Genomic DNA, 20822 nt, shown 5'->3' with positions numbered 1-20822 from the left:
CCAGCATGAATATGGGATCGGACGTAGTCACCAGGGAAGACACGAAAAGTCTTCTGGGGTCAAGAAAGACCAAGAATGGAGTCCTCAAATTTTCCTGAGTTTAAGGACCGAGCAGAGTGAAGGTGTCAGAGAAAGAGGGAAGAGGGGCAGCCCCGGAGGTAGGAGAACTAGCAGAAGTCGAGGAAGGACATAACAAGAGGTCTCAGACCATTCAGCAGAATCAGGTTGCCTTCAGAACTTACTAGAAATTCCAGATATTCTCAGGAATTACCCTAAGAGTGTCAAATGGGTAGGATACAAGGATGTCACCTCTGGGAACACTTCCCGTTGGCCAAGAGTGAAATATTATCAAGGGATACCTGGGGTATTACGACCTTTTCTTCCTGGAGGGAAAAAAGAAAAGAATTCTAGTTCTTAGGTGTTCCCTTGCACCCGAGGGCATGCGGAGTGGATGGGGAGTCACCTGGGAGCCCTGACCTGATCTGAGAACCATCTTAAGCATTCAGGCAATTCCTGGGCCAATATGATCTCTGGGCGGAAGATGATAGTGTTTGATCAATCTTATCATGTTCGAAGCTGCCCGGTGTCTGACTGGCATACGGCTCTCGGACTTTTTTCAAGAGGGTGTCGGGATTTTGAGCACTAAAATTTGCATGTGGTTTTGATATTGTAAGTGCCTCAGGGACACAGTGAGAGCTCACAGTCAGTTTGCCTGGCACCCAGCTTCATAGACAAGTCCCCTGATAAACCAACCCGTGGGTCCTGGGCTGTTCTGTATTCTGTGCAATCTCTTTCCACTGAGACCTGGGAAATCACCTTCGGTGCCCCGATCAGATGGAGCCATCTGATTTTTATGTTTTGGTCATAAGTCTATATTGGGTTTTTCTGTAGGAAACTCAGTATCTAATCTGATAAGTTAAACTATGCTTCCTGGGGATGGAGGGGACAGATAGAAAGCCTTTTAAGTAGGACGGATACATCCTTGGAACGTATTTTTGACGGATCTAAATGCCAGCTAAAAGATTGTCATTTCTTAATGCATAAGGGCAAGACATAAGCTATTTATTAGATAAGGCAGGGGAGTGGAGTGGAGGGAGTGGGAGATGGGTTTGTACCTCGCACATGTTTTTTCTTATAGGGGCATATCCTGACTTTATATATGTGTGCAAACATTGGCAGCTGACAAAACCTTTTCAGAACCAAACCACTGACTCTCTCTTTGGATAACACAAGCTGTGCACTATAAATACTGAAATAATGGATCCTCTGCTTAGTTTTGACACGAGGTCCCCTCAATGCCTGCCCCTGTCATCTCCGGAGGTTAAAAGCTGTGGGAGAGAGACAACAATCACAAAATGTCTCCTTGTCTTCGATCCTGCATTTTCCTGCGACCTTCCCCTCTCCTCTGTTGGTCTTCAGGTAGTCAAGTTAATAGAGCTTTCAAGAGAGGGTTTTACAGTGGGTGGCGGAGAAGGTTAGCTGCCCTGAATCATGGCAGGTCGTTTTGTGAATCTGGAAAGGGGACAAAAGCAGTAATAAAGTGTCCATATAAATCCCTTGAAAAATAGCAAGAACTCAGAGGCTATTGTTTTTCAGCTATGATGACTTTGGACACCGTGGAATTTTTTTTTTTTTTTAAACAAAGAAAATGGACCTTGGTTTTGAACTATAAAACCCTGTGTCATCCCACAGAAAAACAGCCACATTATTATTTAACGTATGTTGCCCTCTAGCAGATGGCTTAGTATTGCAAGCATTTTGCTCAGCATGTTTTTTTCCCCTGACCATCTCTATTAGCATTACAGAGCGGGTCTAGGAGGACAGGCAAGGGGGAGTCTGCCCGCCCCTGGCCCCCATGCCGCACTTGACCTGCCAGGGCCCCTCCGTGTTTGGTACAAAGGCTGGCGGGCGCTGGAACTGATACAGAGTTGAAGAGCAGATGGTGCATAATCAGAAGCTGGGCCAAGAGAGATGAAGCAGCCCTTGTCTGCGGCACTCCCTGCCATGACCAGGAGAAGGGCTGGACAGCTTGCCAGAGGCAGGCGGGCTGGATACGGAGTGCAACCCGGATCTAGGGTGAGGCACTCTAGCGTGATTGTGAGTGCTTGTGTGTTTTACTAAAAGTTGGGGAATTGTGGGAGGCCTGGCCACGACCAGGTAGGAGTGGTGAGTGTAGATGCTACCGAGCACGTCTCCTAGGGAAATTGTGAATCTGCTTTGGTGATGTCTGTGGGAATGTTGCAGGTTCCAAGTCGCAGCGGGACCACTGGGATGCCCTCCTCTTGCTTTGGGGATCAGTCCATTTTCGGAGCGAATCTCATGAAGACACACAGCAAATGCACTGAACGGTCATTGAACTTGGGGCGGATGGATGGGTCACTGGATCTGCAGTGCAGCTGTTGCACAGGAGCAAGGTTTGTTTTCAGCTACTGGTAATAATGGTCTCTTTAATCTGCCTATTATGAAGACATCGCGTCAGGTTCAATGCCATGCTCTTCGTATTTTTAAATTCGCTTCCACGTTCACTTAACATGATTGCAAAAATAAATTTAAAACTAATTACTCTTGCACAGAATTCTACATCTCACAACTCAGCATCTGCAAATAAAGGAATCCATAGCTATTATGATAATAGTTCCTGATAGCGTGGGACGTGACCTCATTGCAATTTAAGCTGACAGCGCGATGGAGACAGGGACATTGCTATTACTTCAGGACCATTACCCTGTGGGGAAGAATAGGTTGCAATTAAATTATGGTAGAAGGGACACCAGATTCCATCCATATCAAGAAAGAAGACAGAATGGTGTGGATATGGAAAACCACGTGGTATATAATGGTTGAAAAAGATGGAGTTTTTAAGATAGAAATAATTAAAAAATAAAATTCTCCCTGACCATGTGTTTCACTGACATTCAGGCAGTTACCAGGGGCTGGTGAGAATGTTACCTGCACGACAGTCCGCCCCCACGTTGCCTCTTGGTTTCTATTGCCTAAGGACAGCAACATCCGCTGCTTCTTGCTGCTTCCCTTGTGTCACGGTCCCTTCTCTTCTCTGCATCCCCATCTGACCCATTTGACTAAAATGCAAATCTGACAGTGTCATTTCTCTGCTTGAGATCTTTCAGTGGCTCTTTGCCACCTGTCGAATAAATGGTTCTCATGTTGCCAAGCAAACCTATGAGGCCCTTGGAGATGCTGCTTCCCATGATCACGTACCATTTTCACCCCACAGCCGGTGCCTGGCTGCCTTGCAGTCGCCTGGGCATACTCTTCCTGACTCAGTGCCTCCGCTACCCACAGTTGCATTTGCTCGCGTTCCCTCTCGGTAGAGAGGCAGTCAGGTCTCTTCTGGGCCAAGCCCCATCCCATAATAGTCTGCCCATTCTTACCTGCCTGTTAAGACTCAGCTTGAACATCACCTCCTCTGCCATGTCTTCCTTGATTCTCCCAGGAAGCTCCTCCCCTCCACCTTACGTGCCACACAGCATCTTTTTCCCCAATGCATCTGTGTTTATCTCATTTTTATCCATTCTGATCGTCTGTTGTCTCCTTCATTAAACCCTGAGCTGTTCAAGAGAGCCGCCGACCCCTATGTCCCATTTCTCACTAGGACCCTGATCTGTAATAGTCAGTCTCTATAGGATGGTTAAATTCTGTTTTTGAAAAAGAAAAATTTTGGTCTGAAGAAGAGAAGATAGAGGGGAGCTGGCAAGTGTCCTGAAATATATGAAATGTGGTCCTATGGAAAAGAGTCTGGACTTGTTCTGCCTCGCTGTGGGCGGGAAGTGTGATCAATGCATGGAGGGTATAGAGAGACAGAAATCATATAAGGAAGAATGTCCTAATTGTCAGCTGTGCAAAGGGAGAATCAGCTGTCTCTTGAAACAGGTAGTATCTGATCGCTGGGTTATGCAGGCTAAGCTGGAGATTTTGTAGGAATTACTCGAGTATCACGTGGATGACCGCACTGGTTGTCGTTCTGTGTTACGATAGAATAATTAAAACATGGCATCAATGTTCTATCATCCTAGCTTTCTGTATCTCAAAACAAAACAAACAAACAAACAAACAAACAAAAAAACCTACCCAAAAAACCTAAATAAACTTGTCAGGGCCAGGGCACCAGGGTGGCTCAGTCAGTTAAGTCCTCTGCCTTCAGCTCAGGTCATGATCTCGGGGTGCTGGGATTGAGCCCCATGTCAAGTCCATGTCTGTGGAGAGTCTGCTTCTCCCTCTCCCTCTGCTCTCCCCACCACCATGCATGCTCTTGCTCTCTCTCTCTCTCAAAGAAATAAATAAAATCTTAAAAAAAAAAAATGTCAGGACCTAGATTTCCTTGTATCACTATCCTCAGATGCTTGATACTAATTACTGAATGTTAAAGATTATCGACACTTGTTTTTACAAAGACAGTTACTGAATGTATGACATCGTTCCAGGAAGGTTTGTAACATACTTCAGCATTTAAGAATCTGATCCTGGCAAATGGTATTATTATTGCATGTTACTGGATATGTCCTCGTGATTCTTAAGAGTGGAATCGAAAAAGAAGTTTCCACTTTCTTCCTTACACCTTAAGGTGGCAGTGAGATTGTTGTTATGGTTTTTATTTTCACTTATAGTCTGGATTCATCCCCAAGTTTGATTGGGCCTTTTTTGTTTTTGCTAAGAGTTAGCTGCACATTTTGAGAAAAATAGGAATTTTTACAGTGACATTTTTTAAAAAAGATTTTATTTACTTGAGAGAGAGGGAGCATGTGCGCAAGAGTGGGAGGGAGGGGCAGAGGGAGAGGGAGAAGCAGGCTGCCTGCAGAGCAGGGAGCCCGATGCTGGAGTCCATCTCAGGACCCTGAGATCCTGACCCGAGCTGAAGGCAGACACACTTAACCCACTGAGCCACCCAGGCACCCCTGCTGTGACATTTCTAAAGGCCCATCACCACTCAAGATTTCATAAATTACATGACTTTATGTATGGATTATCCGTATTTTTGTTTCGTTGTTATTTTTCCTGCATCACTGTGGGAGAGATAAAATGGTAAGAGGACCTGAGATGCTGGGTCATTATGCCGGCACAAAGCTAACTGATCATTTCCCCTCTCTTTATAAACTCCAGGTTTTACTGCAGCTGCCAATCCTTGCATGGCCCCAGATTAGGTGTATGTTACGCAGTCTCCTCATGAGTGTGATTTCTTATTATCTAAATAAACCCCAGAGGAAACCAGACTCACGTCCGTGTGGAAGGATCCTCTTAAAGATGATGATGAAACGTCGTGTGCGTAACCACTCATTTAGGCTGCAGATCAGGCAAGGCCCGTCAGACTGGGCTCAGGACAGAGAAACTGGCTTTCTGAGCCAAGTTCACGGTGGCGTGACTGAACAGAACACTAACAGTGTTTTCCCATCTTTCTAGTCCGTCTAGAAAGAGGCTGCTGCTGTACGGGAGAAACACATCTCAGAACACTGCCTCTGCCGGGTCCCCAGGCAAGGTACTCCGTCAGGAGGTGGCATTTCATATTCTGTTCATACTTGTTGTCCCCTAGGAACATGCGGCCCCTTTGTGTCACCCCCTATCAGTGTGACCTTAGTCTGACCAGCTGGAGATGCCCACTTAGTGTTCAGAGAAATCACTCAACAGAAACTGCTATGGAAGCGTCAGCATGGAAAGGCTTATGCGTGGCAGCTGCTGGCAAGATAGGTTAGGACGGCTCTGATTTTAGGAGGTACCTGGAGTGTTCCCCCTGGTGCCAAATTTCTGAATGGTTCTATGCGGTACTAGTTAACATACTCCTTCATGTGGTGATTTGGGGTGCTTAGTACTTCTTTCCTCATGATGCCACCATTAATGAATACTTATTAAATATAAATAAACATAGCAGAGTTCAGAGACTATTTTGGGCAGTATAACATAAATGTGTCAGGGGGTCTACTAGCTAAACTAGTTGAAATCCAGATATGAAGACGAGAAGCAGAGTATGTATATATATATATTTAAAGATTTTATTTATTTATTTATTTGACAGAGAGAGAGAGAGAGATGACAAGTAGGCAGAGAGGCAGGCAGAGAGGGAGGGGGAAGCAGGCTCCCCGCTGAGCAGAGAGCCCGATGCGGGGCTTGATCCCAGGACCCTGAGATCATAACCAGAGCTGAGGGCAGAGGCTTAACCCACTGAGCCACCCAGCACCCCAAAGTATGTATATTTTAAATATTATTGTCTCTCTCTCTCTCTCTAATCTAATCTATTATTTTATCTCCTCAAAATAATCTCTTAGGCCTAAATCTGGAAGAAGAGTGTCCAACTGGAGCCTACTGGTTTCATTGCCATTTTACTTACTTTCGTACTTACTTATTTATTTAGAGAGCACATGTGCAGGAGCAGGGAGAGAGAAAGGAGAGAGAGAGGCAGAATCCCAAGAAGGTTCCACACCTAGCACGGAGCCAGACGTGGGGCTCAAACTCATGAACCCGAGGTCATGACTAGAGCCAAAATCAAGAGTCAGATGCCCACATGACTGAACCACCCAGGCGTCCCTCATTACCATTTCTAAAAAATGACTATATCAGCAAAAGGGAGAGAGTAAGCAGGAAGCTTTAAAAAAAAAAAAAAAACAAAAACGAATTGAGAATAGAGAAATCGAGAATTTCCTTTGTTCAGCCCTGAGAAGATTCTCGAACCAGCTGGCTTACAGATGCAATTTACCCATGAAGTGGACAGGGATGCATCAAACTGGCCTAGCTTGATACCACCGGCCATGAAGGGGTTTCTAGTAACAGATCTTCATAATCTGTCATGTTCGCCAAGCAACTTGGAGGTTACAATTTGGCTTCTTCTAGAAATATCCTCCGAAAGAGAGAAAAATCACTGGCTCTCCCCTCCCTTCGAACTACCATTTCAAATATTAATTGCAGACCTACTTACTCTGTCCCAGGGTTCCAGGATTGGGAGTTCAGGTCAAGATTTACATTCTGAATGTGGATATTGACCTCAATATAAAGAATTGATTAAGGCTGGGGGAGGATTGAGTCAGGATATCAGAGAGTAGAACCACAGTCTAGATGAGAGACGGTAAGAGTCTGTGTGTGCAGAGGCAGAGGGGAAAACGGGTTGAGAATGGGGAGCATATTAAGAAGATGGAATTAGGAGGGTCTGGTCACTATGGAAATATACACGCAGGGAGGTTTCAAGTAGATTCTCAGATTCTTCTGTAAGTTTGGTATTAGCCTGACTTGGAGATATTGATAATGCTAGGCCAGTTTGATAATGCTTGAGTGAATTAGGGAAAAACAGTTCCTGGACTTTCAGAACTGAGGACCATCGTTAGTGACCTTTCTAAGGTCATTCTATCCTGTTAGAGTGTATCTGAGTGCCAGGAAACCCAACGCCTTTCAGCCCAAATCACGATATAGGAATATAAATACGCTATCAACTCCTCACAGAAGTCTTATATGGTGAAGAGCACAAAAATGAAATTGCTTGTAATTTTCCGCCTATCTCCTTCTTCCCTGGAGAAATAACAAACTCAGGCTAAACAGGTTTGGCTAATGTTATTTGTATTTTATTAAACTGTAATTCTTTTTCTGAGACACTAGTTGTAGGAGCTACTAAGAATTTTCTCAGGCAGCTGAATCACCAAAGAGAATTTTGTGATGTTGCAGAAACAGTCCATGGCTCACAGAAGGGAAATGTGTCAGTAGTTGAATGAATTTTCAAAAGGGAAGAGCAGCCAACTATCTAATAGTTAATTTTTCTATTGGATCTTCATTTTTTGCTTAGTGGAAATATTGCAATTTTGAGGGAGGGACAAGAGAAACGCTATAATCCTCCTGGTAATGCTCATCTCTTAATTCGTCTGCCCCCGATTTCTATGTCATGGGGACTGATCTTCCCCTCTCCTTGTGGTTCTGGTGGGCCTGTCCATCAGTGGTGGAGCCAAGGGTCAATCAGAAAAGCTCATGTCTCCAGACAGAGTGATTGTTCCAGAGTGGCCCAATTGGTCCAGAGTGGCCAGCGAGGGCCAATTAGAGTTCTTTTTGGGACTTGAAAGGTTGGTTCCCTGACAGTTTCCTTTTCAGAGACCATGAGCTATATTCTCTTGGGGCTTTGGGTCTGTCAGAGCCCAGCTTCCCCTGTGCGGAGACAGAACCTACCAGAGAATGAAGGCAACATAACTGAGAGACGAGGAGACCCAGCTAGAGGCTTAATCACATCAGTTGAGGGTCTGCATTTGTTCTCCCCTATTACTACTCCTTGAGCCAATAAAATCTTCTTTTTATAAAGTTTAGATTTGAAAGGAAAGAATACTGACGAATTAGATATCCTGAGTTGAACTCAAAGCTATGATATACAGATTATCTGACAGAAGGAAATATTTTAGTTGATCATCAATAGCACTTTCCATTTAAAGATCAGAAAGCATCTTTAAACATGAAGTTTTTGGAAGGGGAAAAAGTCAACCCCTGTGTAGTTTAACTAGATGATAATGGGAGGTGAGAACACTGGAACACCGCGTTTATGTAGAATTTAAGTCAAATGTCAATTCTGCAATGCTTTGATGTCCCTCTTAAAATTCAATAGTCTATGGTTGAAAACCACTGAACATAAGGAGTAATATATTTTTAAATCAATCTGACTACGTGGTTAAAACCAGAGCTGTCAACAGGCCAACTCTCTGGGAATTATTTTACTTGGAACACGACTGACATTTCCACTCTTCTGTCTATCTTATATACAGACAATGACAGGCAAAAAAAGCCTACCTTAACTAGTCTATTAAATAAGGAAAAGGGAGAGAAAAGGGAAGCTTGCAAATTAATTTTAACTGTGTTGTAGAACTTAAAAAGACAGAAATGATATTAGCCGTTAATTAACCAACTTCTTTAACATACTATGTCAGGGTATTATCACACATATTTCCTGGGGAAATTTCCTGCCAGGTAGGAACAGTCTAAACCCCTATTATCCGAATAAAATCTTCAATGTAAGTTAGGTAACTACAGGCTTACCCTAATACTTTGAAGATGAAACAATATTAAGTCATATGTTTATCATATGAAATTGGCAAACTCCTTCCCACTCACCCAACATTCTGTCTCTGGGCAGGTAATTCCTATCTACCCTTATCATCACCTGCTTTGGATGTGCTCTAAGGCTCTCTTTCTCCAGAGCCTGGGTTAGCGACTTTTCTCCAGTACGTACCCATATGGGGTCACATGTCACATTAAACTGTCACTGTTCCTCCGTTAGACTGGGAGCAACTTGATGCAACCATTGTGTCATGCTCATTTCTGGATCCCAGAAGAATACACAGTTCCTGGCACATAGATGATGTTCAATAAATGATGTAATAATTTATTATGTAAATTACTATGTGATAAATTCTTCATTTTATGAGTGCGGATTAGACGCCACGCTTTGGGAGGGAGACTTGAGAATCAGCATCGAAGATCTTACTTAAAAGATATCCAACACACCCAATTAAATAGAGTTTAAGGACAAGAACGTGCACTCAAATAAAAATGTACTTCAGTGGTTCTTTATCACCAAACTTATGACCTACCTGAGTACAGGGACACGATTGTACACACCTGTCAGGTCAGTAGCTCTCAGCCCTGGATGGTCCCCTAGAATCCTCTGGGGCAACTGTAGGACCATATAGATACCTCATTCCCATTTAGATCGGGCTCTCTGAGGATGGGTATGAAACATCAGAGTTTTTCAAAGGTTCAGTAGGTGATGTCAACATTTAGCCAAGGATTGAGAACTATGGAATTAGCTAACAGGTAGGACCACTTTCTACTATCCAGTTGGCTTTCCTATGGGTTTCCCATTTTTTCTACAGAAGTGATTGGGATCAGGACCTAACACATAGCCTATGTACAGGGACTCATTGTATGCCAGACATGGACATCTATCATCTCAACAAAACCTCAGTTGTTCTGGTTCATAGGCTCCAGGGGCTTAGGAAATAGCAGATCCTGGTTGGGAGCCAGCTGTCTCTCAGTAGCCAGACCGTGTCCTTTCTAGGATCCTTATACTGGGCTGGTTGGATGGGAGGCTGATTACTCTGGACTTAGACCTGGTCAGTGACCTCTGGGTATATAATTGGCTTGCTCTACAGATAATGAACTATTTATCCTTCCCCAGGTCAAAGAGATGTCAGGAGATAAAGACGGAAAGGCGTAATGTCAGATGTGATTCTCATGCCAGGGAAACTATTGTTGGGAGTAGCTTTCATAAAAGAAGCCAGTTAAACAGACAAACTAACAAACAACCCAAAGCAAAAATTAAAATTCAAATAGCTTCTATAGTTCATTTATGAATTCATATGCATGTTTTACTCATTCGACAAACATAAAAGAAATGTCTTCTCTGTTCCAGATTCTCCAGTATGTACTGGGATATGAGAAAGAATGGCTTGATTATGCCTCAATCTTAAGATGGATGTAAGTATTCTGCTAAAGTGATAAACAAACTTACCATTAAAAAAATATTTTTGAAGGTTAAAGACAGGATTTTAAGTTTTCAGAAAGTTACCCCCTTAAAAAGATGTTACATTATAAAACATGTGGTACTATCAGGAAATAAGAAGGAACCAAAAATCCATGGATATTACAGCTGGATTCTTGATCTATTTAGAACTGTTTAGGAATGTTAATAGGCCAAAATCTTTCTTAATTTACCCTGGGCGTTTCCCATATTTTAAAACTCAGTTGGTGGAAAAATACAACTATGGCCAGTGATTTAAAAACCATTTTATTTTCTATGACTTCAAGGGTAGAGCCGTATTTCTTATCTTTAATAAAATAATTAAAACCCCATTTCACTTGTATTTCCTAGTAATTATGTACAGAGTTCTACCGGGGAAGGCCGAGAACTCCCCTGGGACAAAGAAGAAGGAGCTGAGAACCAGCCAACAGGGAAGCTTGGAGAACGGACTCGCTGTACGCATTCTGAAATAGCAAGGAAGAAACAGAATTAACGTGAAGTAGGACAGAGTCGAGTCCCCTTGCCCTTGTAAGGAAGTGAAATCTGTTTAAGTTTTCACTTAACCTCCGAGAGAAAGGTCACTTCTGGTCATGCTGACCCTCTGGTTGATTCAATCGTAGCAATGCTATCTAAGGGCCGTTCTGGCGGCCAGAACGTTTGCTTCTTGGCTGTGGGTTCGGGGCCTGGCTCTTCTTTAACCACAGCCTCCTTTACCAGGCAGTTGTGTCTGGCACTGCGCCAACGGCTTTCCTTATCCTGATTCATTTGATCCTCACAGCAGCTCTTGAAGATAGCCCCATTTTCCATAAGGAACCAAGGCACAGAGTGATGAAGGCAATGACCAGTGATTAAGGCTGAGGGTTGAGCGCAGGTGCTCTTGTTCCAGAACCCATGTTCTTCAGGGTGGATGCCTGCTTCCTCTCATCCATAGCTCCTCGCCTCTCTTTGCCTCAAACCTGTAAGCTGAAAGAGCCACGGGGACTCTGTTCAGGGCATGCAGAGCTTGCAGAGACAAGCAGTCACAGGGAACCTGCTGGGTCTGGAAACATGGAGCTATGGTCCTCAAGAAGCCCAGAGTTCTCTCTGCCTGGGCTGCTGGTAGTGACCTGCTGGGATGGGTGACACGGGCTTCTGTGGCTCTGGCCAAAAGTGTGGATTGTCCATCCTGTCTAGTGAGAAGCTGCATGTTCCTCAGGCCAGATCTGCCTTCTCAGGGAGAGCTGACTGACTGAATTAGGGCCCAAAAGGAAGAAGCAGTACTCTGGGCAGAGAAAACCGAGGTCTGAGTGCCTCAACCCATGGAAGATGTGTGGAGAAGTAATTTGTAGAGAAATAAGAGACAGATAAGGACATCTTGGACTTTGGTTGATGGAGCTGAAACTGTGCTCGCCAGAGGGGATCTTTGGGAAGAGGTTACTGAATGGGAGTGAATGGGAGCCCTGTCAGGTGACAGGAAGATTATTAAGAAACCTGCCATTACAGCAGCGTTTCTAACCTCAGCTTTGTTCACATTTTGGGCTGGGTAACGTCTGTTGTGCCTGGGGACTGTCCTGTGCATTATAGGGCCCTGGGCGCATTCTTGGCTTTTATCCCCTAAACGCCAGTGGCACGCCCCCCCCCACCCCCCAGTTGGGATAACCAACACTGTCTCCAGGCATTGCCAAACGCCCCCTGTGAAGGACAAAAATGCCCCCACCCATCCCTGCCGCTTTGTTGAAAACCACTGTGTGCCAACAGGCACCTTGGAGGTGAATTTCTGGAGACTTTAGTCTTTCTAAGGTCTAGATTATCTTTCCTGTCTTAGGTTGTGCAAAAAGGAGATTGATACAAAAACTCTGGAAATTTCCTTTTCATTTTTTCCCCTCCTTCCGTTCCTCCTTTTCCCCCATTTGGATTCGTTTTTCTTTTCCTTCCTTTCTTCCTTCTTTCCTGCCTTCTTAACATAATTACCATCTTCTAGAGAGGCTATAAGAGGAATCTCTTGTCCACAGGCCTCCTGAACTTCACTTTCCATCAAGGCCAAGAGCAGCTGTCCCTTTGAAGTTATCTATAAGAATGTTTTCGGTGCGGATATATACACACTCTTGCAAAATGACTATTATAGGCAGAAAGCAGTATCCAAGATCCCATTCCTTAACTCACTTCTTGACTCAATGTTTTTTATATCTTTGCTCATGAGGAAACTAAGGGAAGGAGAGCAACCAGCAGGGGCCCCTGCTGCTCTGATCTTCTCTCCAGGAAGGGGAGTCTCGTGCTCGCCTTCAAAGTGCACGCCATCCTGCCCATTGTGTTTCTCAGTGTATCTCTTGAATTGCCCTTTGTAAAATAAGAGGAAAAAAAAATAACAACTTAAAAATAAAATCAAAAGATAGTATTTGTCTGAATAATAAAAGAAACAGCCAAAAAGGCTTAAATGTCAAGTAAAATGTCAAATTAAAATAAAACACACACACACACACACACACACACACACACGAGTCAGGAATAATGAATGAGGGGAGGGTAGATAAAGTAAAAATAAAACAAAGACTAATTCACAGCCAAGAGCCAAACTCCAGAAAGTGGACTTTAATAGAAAAGAATTGGCAAAATATTAAAAAATAAGAGATGAGGATACAAAAGTGCAAATAATTTAATTGACCAAGAAACCGAAAGCTTTCAGTGAAAACATGAGTGGGAGTAAAAGTAAGGCTAAAATAAAAATAAATCACTGGATGATATTATCAGCTTAGAAAAAAAAATTATGAGGGAAAAGGAAGTAGTCAAAAATAATTAGTAGAAAGTAAAACAACGAAGTAAAAACAAAGAATGGGGAAGGGCTTAATACAAATAAAAAATGATCAAAAATATTTCTTAAAAAAATAATTCAAGCAATTGAAGAGACTAATTAACTTGAAGAAGAAAAACCTGTGAATTGACACAGTGAGGCAAGGCAGCGTCAAGACCAGCGCGGGGGTGGCTGGTACGTCAGAGATAGGGTTTCCAGAGAAAAGAAAATATTTGCCAAATATCTGCTAAATCTGGCACCCAGGTCTTAAAGAGAAGCAGTGGGCAGAGGTGGTCCCCTGGTCTGGTCTAGAAGGGGGCTGGACTGCATGTTCTGGGGGGATAGGCAATGCCACCAGGAAGCCCGTTCAAGTTCTCAGCTGGAGGGACACAAGAGCCCATCACAGGGCCTGGACCTCCCATCCCATCAATGGGCAGGTGTGGCACTGCAGTTTCTTGACCAGTGGCGACATCACACACTTGCCTCCTGGGTTTTCAACTACTCTTTCTCCTCTGGAAAATCTGAATTGATCTGAACCCAGAACACCCTGCAGGTTGGTCCCAAAACATTTCTTAGAGAATTTTTTTTTCACATTTAAGCTATTTCTTCATTCATCCAGAAGAGGGCGCAGGCAAACGCGTGTTGATCGGAGGAGAACAAGGAAATGTTAGCGGCTCCTTCTACCAGCACAGGGAAGGGAAGGGAGGGAAATCCGAAGGGGGAGAATTCAGAAAGGGAGATGAACCATGAGACTATGGACCCCGGGAAACGAACTGAGGGTCTCAGAAAGAAGGGGGTGAGGGGAGGGGTTAGCAGGGCGATGGCTGTTAAGGAGGGCATGTGTTGTGAAGAGCATTGGGTGTTATACCTAACTAATGGATCATTGAATGCCACATCAAAAACTAATGATGGGGGCGCCTGGGTGGCTCAGTGGGTTAAAGCCTCTGCCTTCGGCTCGGGTCATGATCTCAGGGTCCTGGGATCAAGCTCCGCATTGGGCTCTCTGCTCAGCAGGGAGACTGCTTTCCTTCCTCTCTCTCTGCCTGCCTCTCTGCCTACTTGTGATCTCTGTCTGTCAAATAAATAAATAAATAAAATCTTAAAAAACAAAAAGAATGATGTACTACACAGTGGCTAATGGAACATAATTTTAAAAACTGCAAAATAAAAAAAACGTAAATATCAGAATTTTAGGAACACTTGCAGGTATCTGCATACATATAACACCTTTCCATTTTAGTTTCATTCCCTTGGACAAATTACACTTGATCTTAGCCAAAAGGCCGAGAAGCGATTCCCTTGGACAAATTAAAAGAACCATACTAGTTGGACTACTTAAACAGTTTATGGCATGCAGATATGACTAAAGATCCCATTAACTAGGCTGATAGGTAAAGGGCTTGTTATCTTCCTTCTGGGGGTGATTTTATGACTTCAGTGCCTTAAAGTGATTGCTTCCATTCCTATTCCCCCATACTATCCCTGTACTAGAAAAGTAAAATCATGCTGCATTTATTCATTTGATGTCTATTCATCACTTACTGTTTGCCAGGTAATTGACAGATGCTGTGAGCATGTGATGAATAAGATTCAGACTCTGCCATTATGGAATTTACAATCTTCTTTAGAGCAAGAAGGTAACAGACATATACATGGGCTGTTTCAGTGTGCTGTAATGGGTGATGGGTTAGAAGTACACACAGGTGCTCTGGGAGAAGATAAGAAGCCACCCTTGCAGCCTCGAGGGGCTCCAGAAGGTTTTTCTGGGGAGGCTGTATGAGGATATGTAGATGATGATGAGGCAAAACAGTGGGGTAGCTGGATGGGAGGTGTGATTCAAGCCCAAGGAGCAGCATATGCAAAGGGCTCGGGGTCAGACACAGCAAGGCAGGTACCCCAGTCCTGTGCTGTGCAGGGGAGCTGGCGGACATGGAAGGGTGGAAAGATGAGGGGGGGAGGGCAGAGGGAACCTTACGGAGCCCATGCTGAGGCAGCGTATGCTGAAAGTGACGGGAGGTCCTGACAGCAGGGAAGGATTGCAGTATAGACAGAGTTCTGGCTGGAACCGGGAGAGCGGGTCAGTGTGCCTTGTCAGGGTGGGGGGGTGTTGAGGGGATCCCTGTGAAGGACCATGCAGGCTGCCTGAGTAAACCCATAGAAGCCACTCTCGGCTGAATGTTCGTGTCTCTTCTCTGATTGATCCCCGTCCCAGACTCAGATGTTGAAAGCTAATCTTCAATTCAATGACGTTTAGAGATGGAAGTCTTTGGGAGGGGGATGGGATCCGTGCCCTTATAAAACAGATCCCAGAGAGCTTCCTCATCTCCTTTTGTCTTGTACGGCTGTAGTGTGGACCAGGAAGCAGGTTCTCACCAGACAGAAATCTGCCGGCACCGTGACCTTGGACTCGCCAGCCTCCAGAATTCTGAGAGATACATTTCCGTTGTTGATAAGCCACACATATGGGTCATCTGTCCTAGCAGCCAGAAGGGACGGAGACCGTAGCCAAGATTGAAAGTGGTGACGTGTCTGAGACATTTAGGAAGTAGATTTGATGGATGTAGTGGCTCGGTCCTCCAGAGTGATGGCCAGGTTTCTGGTTTGGCACAGGGGCTCTGGGTATTGCCTCCTGGAGACACACAGAATATATGTTGCCTTTGTCATAGACGTGAGAACATGGAAGTTGCTGAGGGTGAGTGTTAGGGCTGAGCTCCGGACGTGCTGCGATTGTGGGGTCCGTTGGGCACGTGGTTTCAGGGTTCAGGAGAACGATTAGGGGATCGGGGTGGGAGTAGTTTCGAGAGTTCACAGCTGGTATTTGGAAGCGTGGAATTGGGTGGGTCCCACGGCGGAGACGCTACAGAGAGCAGAGGGAAGGGTTGAGAGCAGGGCAGGGCCTAACCACAAGGTGTAGGGGAACCAAGGAGGCAAAAAAGGACCCAGGAATGGCCAGAGAAGTAGGAGAAAGATCCCGAGAGAATGAGGTGTCCTGAAGTCAAGGAAAATGGCGTGTCGAGGAGAGAGATACCCACAGAGCTAAACACTACCCGAAAAGTCAAGTGAGGTAAAGACGGCAAAGTGCCCATTACATTTTGGAACAAACACATTTTTGTCCTTTTGGCTGGAGAGATTTCAGTGGAGTGATAGAGGCCGAAGCCAGAGAGAGGATAAGGACACTAACAGTGAGCTGACCTGTGCGTGTGTGTACGCACACACGTGATATGTGTGTATGCATGCACATGTGTGCGTGTACACACGCACGTGTATGTGTGTGTGTGTGGGTGACAGCCCCTGGCAATCATAACAGGGAGTGGGATTGAAGGAGGCTTTATTTTCCTGCCTGGGAGGAACCGGGCACGTTTAATGCCAATGGAAATATTCTGGCAAGAGAGGTCGTGAACTATTTTCCATGTCGCTTATGTAACAAAGGGACACTGAAACCAAGGGTTTGATGATGATCCTTTTAATATCCATTTAAATCAGGTGTGCTTTCAGAAAGGTCTCCTAAAAGAACGTATGTGATCATCTCGATTTGTGAACGTTGGAAGCCAACGTTTCTACACCTGCGGCTGACCCAGGGAGCAGATGGAGACGGAATTCATCGTCACCGCAAACTGCTCTCAGGCAGGCACGCTGGGAACTTAAACCTCTACATCAAGAAGACTTCATAGAACTTTTGGTTCCTTCACTTTGAATTCTGCCCTTAACACATCGGAGAAAGACGCAAACCTGACCTTTCTCGTTCTCCAGGGATCCCCCCGCCAAGCCAAGCCCTCCCAAAATTGCAGCCGCGATACTCAAAAGACGAGAAAGAACCGCCCAGATCAAAACCAATTGCGTGGGAAGAGAAACACATAAGGAACTGTCACTTCACTGCAGTTTTAAAAATGAGACGTTTTATTCCCCAAAGAAATATGGCTAGAGCTGTTTTTGGCACTCGAGAACGTTTTTCTGTTGTTTACTTTTATTTTTAACTAGAATCTCCCGGGGAGCAGGGACTACATCCAATGCCTGAGCTCCTTTTGGGCCCATGGGACTGTCTGGCATTTTGGTCCCATGTGAAGCATTTAATTGCACCTTGGGGGGTGGCGGGTTGCGGGGTAAGGGATCTGGGCATGCTCCGTTCAGACGGCATTGCTCAGACGTCTGGAACATGCGAAAGGAGAGCAAACAGTAATCAGGCTAAGGAATTCTCGAAGGAATATGATTCTCCCAGTCTGAAGAATCCGGGAGAAGCTCCTTCATCAATCTCCCAAATGGTGCTCAACCAATGACAAAGCATATAGGTAGTTCCAAAGTCAATTTCCTCCACCGGGCAACTGGAGCCCGTTTTAATACCTGCGCCTGGTTATAAGGATAATGGCTGCTAATGGGTTTGCTGTATTAGAACAGAGAGACGTCGTCCTGGCTTTGTGTGCACAAGGATCAGGGGTGCTCTATGTACAGTCCTTACGGTATTGGCAAGTTGTCTACATAGATGGTCCCTTTGCTCGCATTACTTATGTTGTTAATTCCCAGAAATAGCCCTGAGGGGTTCCAGTTAGCCTGAGGATGCAGAGTGTCTAAGCAGCTAGGATAGTATGTTCATCCTGACCACGCACACTCAAGAAGGGCTTCTTTACCAGGGCTGTTTCCCCTCTTGGGAGGATCTCCCTGACATGAAATCTGGGGGTAACTCCATAGAAAGTAGAGTTTCTCTACCCTGGCTGCACTTCGACTTACCCTGGAATTCTGGAAAATAATGTGAGTGAGACTCCCCCCCACTGCCCCGGAGACCAGTTAAGTCAGAATCTCTGGGGGGCGGGGACCCAGGGCATCCCTAGTTCTAAAATTTCCCCACGTGATTCTAACTTGCAGACAGACCTGAGGATCACAGATTACAGTTCTGAGGGAGAGGATGTCACATTGGTCTTGTTCTGATGCGTAAAATTTGCACAAACATGGCAATCTCCTATATCAGAGCTTGTGTTTTATCTGGCAAGAGGTCACTAACATTGCTGTGGCTGGCTTCTAATCACCAGGTTGACAGAGGGACCCCTCTACTGTGACGCTAAACGGTAAAACTCACACAACTCCACTGTCTTCGCTTTTTATAGTTTTGTTAATCATAAAGTAGAAAGAATCCTGATATCGGATGAGAGTAGGTGAGTTGAATAGAGGATATCCCCAAAGTGAAATTTTGGGCAGGTATTTAAAGCAATTATGCACATTGCTTATTCATATTCATTTAACAACTATTTCCATTTTTTAGGTTTCTTTTTTCTTTTCCAAGTTTTTATTTAAATTCTAGTTAGTTAACGTACAGTGTTTCAAGCGTAGAATGTAGTGATTCATCACTGGGATAGGACACCCAGTGCTCAAGACAGCAAATGCCCTCTTTAATGCCTGTCACCCATCCAACCCACCCCTTCCATCAACCCTCAGTTTGTTCTCTACCATTAAGAGTCTCTATGGGGGGCTCCTGGGGGGCTCAGTGGGTTAAAGCCTCTGCTTTTGGCTCAGGTCATGATCCCAGGGTCCTGGGATCGAGTCCCCCACACCCCGCCTGCCTCTCTGCCTACTTGTGATCTCTGTCTTTCAAATAAATAAATAAAACCTGAAAAAAAAGTCTCTTATGGTTTTCTCCCCCCTCTTTTTTCCTTTCCATATGTTCATCTGTTTTGTTACTTAAATTCCACATGACTGAAATCATAGGGCATTTGTCTTTCTCTGTTTCACTTAGCACAATACCCTCTAGCTCCATCCATATGGTTGCCAATGACAAGACTGCATTCTTTTTGATGGCCGAGTAATATTCCATTGACACATATACCACATCATGATCTGTTCATTTATCAGTGGATGCTTGGGTTGCTTCCATACCTTGGCTACTACAAATAATGCTGCAAGAAATCTAGGGGGCTAGTATCTTTTTGAATCAGCATTCTTTCGGTAAATGTCTAGTAGTGCAATAGCTGGGTCATGGGGTAGTTCTATCTTTAACTTTTTGAGGAACCTCCGTACTGCTCTCCAGAGTGGCTGCACCAGTTTGTGTTCCCCCCAACAGTGTAAGAGGTATTTAACAGCTACTTTCAGAGGACTCTTCAGGGTCTAGGCTCTAGGTTCTAGACTCCAGGACTCTAGCAGCAAACGAGGACGAGGTTTTCACATCTTTCTGAAAGGAAGTTTAAAAAGAACACGCATGTAATGATACCACTTTTGTGACACAGATGCATAAAAACACGGATGATATACATCAAAATAACATCAAAATAACTATCTCAACAGTTACCTCGGTGTGATGCAAGGAAAGACAATTTTAACTTTCACTTTTTGGATTCTTTTCCTACTCTGGGCACTGGTCATCCATGTAATTTTGTGAATGCAAGATAGATATTCCATTCCGTTTCTCGGATGCCCCACAGCTCTCTGACTTGTCAGAGAGCAGGACTTGTCTCCCTGTCATGGGGTGGGGGACAGCGCCGCTGGCTGCAACATCAGCTAGAAGCTGCACAAGGTCAACAGCAACCTGGCAAAGCAAACCTGACTGGTGAGGTTTAAAGCATATTCAGTCGTAATTACAATAATACTCTTGGGCTTTCTTCCTCTTTATCAGCTTGATTTTCTATGCGAGGACCCGAGACAGGGGCTCAAAAAGTACGTTGGTAAGCGACAGCGTGATCACAAGGCGGGTTAACCTGTGGGGAATCACTCACATGCAATATTAAAAGTAGCCGCGAGATGGCGATAGAGTTTAAAAAGTGAAGTAGGGACTTTCAAGAAAAAACCCCACAGGTCAGGAATGGAAGATGTGCTCCTGTGCAAATCGCCATTAAAAGGGGCTGAGGGCGCAGGCTATCTCCCACCTGCGGAGCCTCCGTCCCTTGACCCTGCTCCGTAGCCAGGGGGTCGAAATGTTGGTTCCAAGTGACTGATGTTTCCACTGATGCAGCTGAAGAGGCCCAGGGGCACAGCGGGCCACCAGGGGGAGAGACGGTGGTCCCCAAATGCAAGTTCTTAAAGTCATACATCTAACAATGAAAGGGTCACAGAGCTAGCACGCATGGACCTAGAACCATCCACGGATTAGCTAGCTCGTTTACGATGTGTCTTGCTGCTTCACAAATTTTCCAGCTATTCTGTTGTTATTATTGCGGTAGCAATTTCTGTAGAGAATCTGGAGCGGTAGGGTGGGCAGGAGAATCTTAGGCAGCAATTGTCTCCTGCTGACGAATGAGTGTTTATTGAAAATTTGCTGCTCTCCTTGACTCTGATTTTGGATCTTAATTCATAGCATTGGATGCAAAGATTACAGGCGCTGGAGTCAGACAGCCCTGAGTTTGGCTCCAACTTTGCACAGGACTCTGTTCCCTTTTGAGCTCCTGGCTTTCTCACCTGTCCAGCGGCGCCTACGGGAGGAGTTGGGGTGATCGTGTTTATAAAGTGGTCAGCGTATAGGAGAGGCTGGAATAATGGGATTTCCCTTCCTTTCCAGTCCCATTTTTAGCCACATTACTGGCCTCTGAGTGTTGTTGCCTGGACACTCTATACTGTCAAGACTCAGTACGTTTTCCTCTCCCTCTTAAC

At 44.8% G+C, this 20822-nt stretch overlaps 1 protein-coding gene and 1 pseudogene across 2 annotated transcripts in view; both read right to left on the bottom strand.

The window, feature by feature from the left end:
• PHACTR1 (phosphatase and actin regulator 1) overlaps nt 1-20822 on the bottom strand; it is a 550922-nt gene that overhangs the window by 346329 nt on the left and 183771 nt on the right. The gene's annotated exons all lie outside the window — the stretch shown is intronic.
• LOC131835024 (U2 spliceosomal RNA) lies at nt 14392-14551 on the bottom strand (annotated as a pseudogene).

The sequence above is a fragment of the Mustela lutreola genome, chromosome 6 (assembly GCF_030435805.1).
Source record: "Mustela lutreola isolate mMusLut2 chromosome 6, mMusLut2.pri, whole genome shotgun sequence".
Classification (NCBI taxonomy): Eukaryota; Metazoa; Chordata; class Mammalia; order Carnivora; family Mustelidae; genus Mustela; species Mustela lutreola.
The sequence above is the reverse complement of the archived record's forward strand: the minus strand, read 5'-3'. Positions and strand labels throughout refer to the sequence as shown.